Genomic DNA, 9,714 nt, shown 5'->3' with positions numbered 1-9,714 from the left:
CTTTCTTTCTTTCTTTCTTTCTTTCTTTCTTTCTTTCTTTCTTTCTTCTTTCTTTCTTTCTTTCTTTCTTTCTTTCTTTCTTTCTTTCTTTCTTCTTTCTCACATTCTTAACAATCTAGATAATACCCATCTGCTCAGAATGATTGGTCCTAATCCTTTCCAGTGACAGGACAATAAATTAGTTCCCAGCACTCTATTTACTCTATAAAACTTTTTAAATAAAAGGGACGCATTGGGTAAGGATCTTATTGTTATTTTGGGTCTTCACCTTATTTTTCAGTATAATCCTGGAAAGTAGGAGCTAGCTCAACAAGTGCTGAGAGTATGGCTGTTTTACTACTGCCTCATCCATTCATGGCTCTTAGTAATGACAATCTGAGTATTCAAGACATTAAATTATGTTGCTTCAATTTCGATTAGGAAGGAGGTGTGTGATATTTTATGTAACTTCATATACAAATTTGTTAAAATTATAAAATTAACGGGTGTAAAAATAGGTAAGTGCTTAGCAATATTTAAATACTTATTATTTGATTAGAAAAATGGATCTGCGAGCCTCTGATTTAATCCTGATAACAGCTCTGTGGAATAAGTGGTCACATCATGCACAATTTATGGAAGAGGCAGGAGGATGCCACTGAAATGCAGATAAGTGAGGTCACCTGCCCAACATCACACAGAGTAGAAATTCAAACCCCAGATTTCCATTTTGCCCCTGCAATTTAGGTTTCCAGAAAGACTTATTTCCTAAGAGCTCTGGATAGCAGACCTTGAATTGTAGTTTTACATATATATATATTTAATTTTTCTTAGAAGTAAAGAGAGGATCGTTCATCTGTAGTGCCTTGATTCCTCCCTTGTGTCTTTCTTCTACATTAGAATAACATTCATAGCTCTCCAAGTCTTCTGTTTCCCTCCCCAGTCCTTAGCCAATTATCAACAATTTTTGTCAAAGACTCTCTATTTCCCTTGCTGCTTCTTTCATAGTACTGGAATCAGATTTATCTGGGCTAAATGCCCAGTTCTAGTTAGCTTTTCACCCTTCTGAAATTATCATCTAGAATTCACCCCAGCTAAGCAGTTCTAGTGGAGAAAATAAATACTGATATTAAGTAACAAAAGAGAACTGTCTTCATCTATAGCCAGCAGTAGATTTATAGTTCTAGATTCTTATCTGTTCTGGCAAAACAGATTGTTAATAATTTGGTGTGCTTTAAATGATAAACAAAAATACCACCAAAATCAATAAACATCAGCCTCCCTGATAATTCATTTCTTTGTTTTATAGAGTGGTGAGTCAAGTGTCCTGGAAGTCCCTGTCATTGCACTGTGTTCTATCAGAACCTTTGAAATATGCTGCTCTCATATGGAAAAATCAAGTTATATGTACTTGGAGTTGCTTTTCCAGCAACGATGACTGATTTGCCCTGCAAATTGACCTTTTCTCACCCAGTCTTCTTTGTGGCTAGTGGTCTTCATTTGCAAGATGATGGGATGAGGTTAGACATGCAGTTCATGAACATGGGGGAGAAAACCAAGTGGCAGACCTGGCCAGTTCAGCTTGTGACTCATCTGTACTACACACAGACCAAATGCACCCATCGCTCATAAGCTAAAACAGAACCAGCAAGGAAACAAAGGCCTTAATTATTCTTCAGCTCTTTTTGCACACTGGCAAAGTGAAGCTTATTGCTTTCAGAATCTTTAAGAAAAACATTTTCTAATGATAAATGATTGGTAATCATCAGGAGTGTTCTCTGGCATCTCTGTGAATATGTCATTCCCAGCTAAACTTCCTTTTTTACTTCTTAAACTTAATTATCCATTAAAAACATGTTTGGGAAAAGATGACCCTGGTATTTGGAGTGATATTACAACCAGTCATCAGTCCACAACCTTGTGGAGGTAAAACTGTATTTTTGAAACAAGTAGCGCTGTTAATCTTTGCTTAAAGATTGAATTAAAGATGGTCTGTGTGAAAGTTAAAGCCCAGTCCCTACAAGCTGGGGACCAGCTTCCAACTGCATGGCTTTCAGAGGAATTATGATCCCATCTTATTGTGGGATGCCTCTGAACTGACATTTCAATTGTAGTTTTCTGGTGCCTTCCTCTTTACCTCATTCCTCCCAACCACCTTCCATCCCCAGCTCCAGATCAAACCCCTGGAGAGCGATGAACTGAATGGACACCACATTCAGCTGAGTCCACTAAGCACTGTGACTTGATTTCTGGCCCCCTCCCTGAGCCTTGCAGCCAGATTAGTCAGTCTCCCTAGCCCAAAGCACACACATTCTTGGCTTACTCCTTCAGGCCAATCATTGCTTGAGGTCGCACAAGCCCCTGGCTATGGCAATGCCAATTATAATAAGCATGGCTTGGTGACCTCCTAATTGTATGAAACCAATTACATTATACTTGTTGTTCATTCAACAATAAACAGGTTTTGTGACCACTAAATTGGGGCATACTACTAAATTTGCTGAGTGTAATTTGGCAATACTCCTCCAAATCATTAACTGCTTAAGGCTTTTTAAATAAAGCATATCTTTGTGCTTCTTGCCTTCAGAGCATGTTACCTTCTTGTGTATATTTTCCTACCCATTTCATTACATCTTACTTATGATGTTTCTGCACAATGTTTCCCCATATACCTCAGGGCCCTTATGTTTTTCTGAATTCCAAATGAAGCTGAGAGGTAGGATGAAGGAGGGGTGGAACTCACCAGATATGCACTAAATTCCTTTCTCTTTTTGATTCAAAATTCCAGCACAATGAAAAGCAATGAAAGGATAAATACGTGAGTAAATCTAAATGAATACTGACTGTATAAAACAATAAGAAGGTCTTTTGGGATTTATAAAATATTTGGGATTTATAAAATATTTATAATTAAAATACATGAGAATACATGAGAATAATAAGTTGGCAGGAAAGTAAATAGAGTTTAAGTACTTGAAGGTCCTTGCATTGTCAGGGGAGAGGTAAAACTACTAATTTATTTTAGACTTTGATAAATCAAGGATGCATGTTAAGTAGCCCCTAGGGAAAAAACTAAAGGAATAGTAAAAGCAGAAAAATACAAATCTAATACAGGCGAGAAATGCAACAATACAAAATGGTCCATTATTTTAGAGAGAAGGGAAGAGAGGAAAGAAAAGGAAACTAAAATGTGCAGAACAAATAGAAGGCAAATAGTAAAATGGCAGTTTAAACCTAATCACAGCAATAGTTGCATTAATGTAAACAGATTAAATGGTCTTACTAAAAACCAAAGTTCTCAGGTTGATTACAAAAACAAAACCCAAATATGCTGTTTCAAGAGAAACGATTTAAATGTAAGGATGGAAAGAAAAATAGGTTAAAGAAAAAAGATGAAAAATGTACTATGCCAACACTAATCAAAAGAGAATTGGCTAGCAATATTAATATCAGACAAAGGGAAAAGGGATTACTAGAGAATAAAAAATACTATGTAATAATAAAAGTTTTGATTTACCAGGAAAATGCAGAAAATCAGAATTTAACTGCATTTAATCCCACAGCCTCCATATAGACAAAGCACAGATAGGTAGAACTAAAGGGAAAATGAATACACACAATTACACTAAGAGATTTTAACATACCTCTCTTAGTAACTAAACGAACAAACATATATTTTTCAGAAATGAATAGAAAATATGAATAATATGATAACAAACTTTGAACTACTTGACATAATATAGAACACTGTACAGAATACATAACCTATTCAAGCATTGAGAGAATGTTAAAAGAAAGTGATTAAATGCCACCCTTAAGGAAAGTCTAAATACATTTCAAAAATTACAATATACAGATTTTTGTTCCCTCACTACACTTCATATATAATGGAAATGACAATGACCACAGTGAAATTAGAAAAATCCCCTTCTTTCAGAAAAGAAGACATACACTTCCAAACAACTCATGGTTTAAGGAAGATAAAATTGAAATTTGAGACTACGTCAAACTGAATGAAGATGAAAATATCACATATGAAACCTCGTAGGGAAAAAATGCCAACCCTTAAGAAGGCTTATAGCCCCTCCTTCTCTCCTTACATCTCCTTCTCTTTGCCCCCACTCAATTTATGAGAGAAGAAAATACAAATGAGATTTGTATCTGAGATAGTCTGTTATGAAAGTGAACTTTAGGGTTTTGAGAAGAAGGAAAAAGTCTTGACCGTGTCTTTCCAAAGGCAGAACTAGAATAAATGGGTAGAAATTTAAGGAAGGCAGATTTTAGTTCAGGGTAAGAGAAGAGTATGGTCATTGGACACTTTAATATGTTAGGAAGTAGTGAGGTTCTTATCACCAGAAATACACAAATGGTGCAATGTGGATCTCAGTAGCAGGTGGGGATTTGACCAGTCATCTGTGTTGAAAAATGATGTTAAGGCACTGCATGCAAATATGGCAGAATGTTAACAATTTTTGAATCTGGATGGTGGGTGTTCAATATTCATTGTATTGTACATTCAACACTGAGTTTGAAAATGTTAACTAAGGGCGCCTGGGTAGCTCAGTTGGTTAAGCATCTGCCTTTGGCTGAGGTCATGATCCCAGGGTCCTGGGATTGAATCCCACATCAGGCTCCCTGCTCCTCCTTTTGCCTCTGAATCTCTCTCTCTCTCTCTCTCATGAATAAATAAATAAAGTCTTAAAAAAAAAGAAAGAAAATGTTAATTAAAAAACTGAAAAACAGGGCGCCTTGGTGGCTCAGTTGGTTAAGCGTCTGACTCTTGGTTTTTGCTCAGGTCATGATCTCAGGATTTTGAGATCAAGCCCCGCACCATGCTCAGCTGGGAGTCTCCTTGTCCCTCTCCTTCTGCCCCTCCCACAGCTCTCTCTCTGTTGAATAAATAAATAAAGTCTCTTCAAAAAAATTGAAAAATAGGGGCACCTGGATGGCTCAGTCAGTTAAGCGTCTGCCTTTGGCTCAGGTCATGATCTTAGGGTCCTGGGATCGAGCCCTTCATTGGGCTCTCTGCTCAGCGAAAGTCTGCTTCTTCCTCTCACTCTCCCTCTGTGTTCTCTCTCTCTCTCAAATAAATAAATAAAATCTTTAAAAAAAAATTGAAAAACAGATGCTGCATCCACCTGAATATAGAGAGTTGTAAGGATTTAACAAAGTGAATGAATGTCTATATGTTCTCTCATTTGACACACGATGCACATACATATATCTTTGTACAGTTGTGATGTTTACTTTTTTTACTTTTTTATTGTTATGTTAATCCCCATACATTACATCATTAGTTTTAGATATAGTGTTCCATGATTCATTGTTTGTGCATAACACCCAGTGCTCCATGCAGAACGTGCCCTCCTCAATACCCATCACCAGGCTAACCCATCCCCCCACCCCCTCCCCTCTAGAACCCTCAGTTTGTTTTTCAGAGTCCATCGTCTCTCATGGTTCATTTCCCCCTCCGATTTCCCCCACTTCATTCTTCCCCTCCTACTATCTTCTTCTTTATTTTTTTCATAATTTATCCTCTAACATCTGAAAACCTTGCTCTATGATGAAGTATAACAAGGAAAGATCTTATCTTAAGTGGTTTTTTATTTTATCCCTCTTCCTTGAGCAATGTGACAGTCAAAACCTAGACTTATTCCTTGTTCTGTATGAATGATTTTTCAGGAGTAAGGCTCTGCAGCTTTCATCATATTAAGGCATAAGGTTATTCAGTGACTAAAATGTTAAATTTGAACAACTATCAGCTTGTGTCCAAATCCTTCATATACCCTTAAACCAAGTGAGATTTGACTTTTTGGTTTTGTTTCAAATGGATACTATGGTTGCCATTTTCCCCAAGTTATTCATGAATTATCATGCACATCTGAATTTAATTTGCTGATAAATTGTGTTTGACATATGTAGGCTATGGGATATCCCCCCCCTTCTATGTTAAAACACTTTCAGTGTTGTGAGGTAATAGCATTCAAATAACTCCTATGAGTTCAAGGAGTACCTAAATGCAATAGGGAACTAAAGAAAATACTGTTCAGTGAAACTGTTGACCCTGTGAGTGTTTCAATCCTAAAGACTTCTCAAGCTAGCATATAAAATAGTCTTTGACTTTTAAGTGAATTTGGGGCATTTTACCTTACATTTCCATCAGAGACAAAATTATGTTTGGACTATACATTCCCTGTGCTCGCTTTGGCGGCACATATACTAAAACTGGAATGACACAGAGAAGATTAGCATGGCCCCTGTGCAAGGATGACTTGCTAAGTCGTGGACTGTATGTTCTCTGAGATCTCTTTCAGTTTTAAAAATCTGAAATTAAAGCTCACTTTACTGAATTCCTGAATGCTATTGTAAAACATATTCATTTTCCAGCTTTTACCTCTTCTGCCCTCTCTACCTTAAAATATTGGATCCCGGGAAACCTGAACAACATGCTCTTGCTTTCTGGGGACCATGATCATAGATCTCTATTTCTTCTTCCCTTCTTTTTCATTTTTCAGCAGTGGCTTCTGATCTGTAGAGTCAAAGGAGGGTCTAAAAATGGACTCATCTGTCAGGATTAAATGGCTGTGTTAGCAGAGCGGGATGAATAGAAAGTTCTCTTCAATGTTTAAATGCACTACTGTGTACCTGTAAAGTTACATACTTTCAGGAATTTAGAGTTGCTTAATGCCTGTTTGGCAGCATAAACTCTGAAAAAAATCTCATGGGAAACACACCCCGTACACGGTTTCTATGTCTGTAGAGTACAAAGGGAGATGGACCTGTGCCAGTTATACAGTTGATATGTTAAAGGTAGACGCCAAACTAAGTCAGTCTTTAAGGGAATTTCTTGGCATGCATAAACACAGAAGAAAAAAAAGACTATGTTCTTAGATCTGATACACACACACACATATATGTAGGGTGCCTATAAGTATATATATACTTAAAATGGTTACTGCATGGAGCACATCCATAGAGTCTATCATATTCCAAGTTTTCATTTTGGAAGAAAATGGAAAAATTGAGCAATTCATATTGTTAATTTTAAAATTAGCCTGGAATTATTTTTCCTTAGAAATGTAATAATTTGTTTATGGAAACCTTTAAATGAAAATCTTTGGCTTCAGGCATGTATGTGGTTAATGTGGATGAATGTGAGGCTGCCAGAGAGGTGTAGGGATCTCTTTCAGAACTACAACAATCACACTATTTTCTCACTGCACACGATTTTTAAATTTTAAATTATTTTATTTGAGATCATTTCTTTAGTTGCTTGTGCTAGCTTTTTTCTGACCTCATTACACCAAGAATTTATTATACCAAGAATTAGAGTTGATGGGAGGACTTGTCAATCTTTTTAGAAAGTCTGAGAACCACAGAATAAATTTTTTTTTATGCAACTCACTGACAGAATGATATGAACTATAATTGAGACAGAAGAGTAGGTAAGATCACAGGTTTTAGCATCAAAGAGGTCTCAGTTTAAATCCAAGCAACACCACATTTTAGGTGTGTGTTCAGGGCAAGTTCTTTAGCCTTTCCAAGTTTCACTGAGAAAGTCTGTCAAGTAGAGACAATATCCATTTCATAATGTTATTGTGAGTACTAACTGAAATAACACACCCCTCAAACTGGTTGACACTACATGCTCAATAAATTGTACTTAACATGGTGAAATGGCTGTAAGTTGGTGTACATCAGGTTGGTACTATTGTTGTCTACAGACGAAAGGAAGCAAAAAACTGCAGAAAGTCAAGGCTTTTAATATAATTTGTTATGCACTTGTATATAATTATATATCCTATCTTTGCTTCCTTGCACAGTGTCATATTTTGAATGTGGTCTGTTATGACTGAAATCCAATCGGGATGAACATCACAGCTTTGAATGACTTCCTTTCCTTTGGCATATTCCAGGTGAACAGATAGGAGAATAGGCGAAATCAGCCTTTCTTTCTTAAAGCTATTTCTTATTAGGGAAATTGCAAACATTCAAACAAAAGAGATATGGGAAAGCAAAAAAAATCTAGCATCTTTTGCATTTTGTAATATTTTGTGATATGAAAGAACAGTTAATGGCTGTAGGACCCCCTTCATGGCAATGGAGTGTTAACGTTTATAAAGACTACTTAGCAAACATAGCTTTAATTGGAGCTCTAATTAGAACCTATATGTAACTCTGAGAAAGAACTTTTGTGTGAACAAGTTCCAACTATGAAAAAGCTATGAAGATATAAATTTCAGCAGCAATTTTTATTATATTGGCTATGTTAAGGACATTATGGTCATCATCTTTCAAGGCAGTGATGAAATTATAATAAGAACTAAAGAACAGATGGGGAGTATTTTCAAATGTAGAGGAAATAACCACATGTAAAGTTAGGGCAAGTATTTCTGGTTGTTTATTCATAAGGATGAATACATAAGATGAAAACATCGATGTCTGACTTTTCAAATGAGCGGGAGTCTCCACAAAACATCATGGTGATCTACATAATCACTTGTGGTTGATGAAGCATCCATTTAATCATATCATACAGGAGAGTTTGATTTGGAGCCAATTTTTGTTTTGTAAATGCTTATGCTAGTAATATGGCAAAACCATGGCATATTAAAAAATATTCTTTAGGTATATTAATTTTGGTTTTCTTCAAACACTAAATGACCTCTTCCCAATGATTTCATTATAGTTACAGGCAAATCATGTATGTGGATATGACAGACTCTTGTTTCCATATTAAGGGTTTAACAGGGAAAATCAACAAAAATAGTGAAAGAATTTAAAGCATGAGGAAAAACACTATGCCTATGGTGACGGTGTGTCAAACCAGCAGGTGGCTAGGCTGACTTCCCTCTGTCATCTTTTTATTTATTCTATCTTTCTCTATCCTGCATTTCTGACTCCTTCTTCCTATTTAAATGTTCAATTTTACATTTGCCCTTTCTCAATTTCACCCCGATCAGACAGACCATTCTTCTAACTTGAGAGCTCTGACTGCCCTCACATCCGAAGTAGTGTTAGGACATCTCCCACTGGTTTGTAGGTCTTGGGTGCTGCTACTTCAGCAGTGGTTTGTGAGTGCTATGGCCCAGTGCTGTGACCCTCCAGTGCACCCTCTGGCAGCTCAGCAAGGTGCCCCTGCCATCTTTATCTTCTCAGTGAAGGTGGACTGCTGTCCAGGCCCCCAGAACTCCAACACCTGCTGCTAGTCTCATCGCTACTCACACAGATGTTGATAAAATGCAGAAGGTCCTATATGATTAGTTTGAGCCTCACTGCAACATAACAGGTGGTTTAATACAAAAACTAGTCTTTTCCTTAGATTCCAATTTTTGGAAGATTTTAAGATTTTATTTATTTATTTGAGAGAGAGAGAGAGTGAGTTCATGTGGGGGGAGGGGCAGAGGCAGAGAATCCATAGCAGAATCCACTCTGAGCACCGAGCCTGATGCGGGGCTTGATCCCTTGACCTGTGATCACCGTGATCAAGACCTGAGCGGAAACCAAGAGTCTGTTGCTCAGCTGACTGCACAGTCCAGGTGCCCCTTTTCGATGCATTGTTACATAATCCTCCACATCAGCCAGGCTACGTATTGCCATGTGTAAGACACCTGTTTCCACCTGTCTGATTTTGCCCATGAGCCTCTCCCCAACCTCTCTACTTTAACAGGATAGATTCCCTTTCAAGGTTCAGCTCAGGCCTACCTTCTTTATGCTTCTTTTCCCAGGTTTCTT

At 37.1% G+C, this 9,714-nt stretch overlaps 1 protein-coding gene and 1 non-coding gene across 3 annotated transcripts in view; one reads left to right on the top strand and one right to left on the bottom strand.

Annotated features, from left to right (window-relative positions):
* The window catches only part of EFEMP1 (EGF containing fibulin extracellular matrix protein 1), a 59,880-nt gene that overhangs the window by 22,690 nt on the left and 27,476 nt on the right, over positions 1–9,714 (bottom strand). The window lies entirely within an intron of this gene.
* On the top strand, positions 6,175–6,281 carry LOC116636511. The gene has a single exon (XR_004300353.1). It is a non-coding gene; the product is annotated as a U6 spliceosomal RNA (small nuclear RNA).

This window comes from Phoca vitulina, unplaced genomic scaffold (genome assembly GCF_004348235.1).
Source record: "Phoca vitulina isolate PV1807 unplaced genomic scaffold, GSC_HSeal_1.0 scaffold12, whole genome shotgun sequence".
NCBI lineage: Eukaryota > Metazoa > Chordata > Mammalia > Carnivora > Phocidae > Phoca > Phoca vitulina.
Note: the sequence above shows the minus strand (reverse complement) of the source record. Positions and strands in the feature narration are given on the sequence as shown.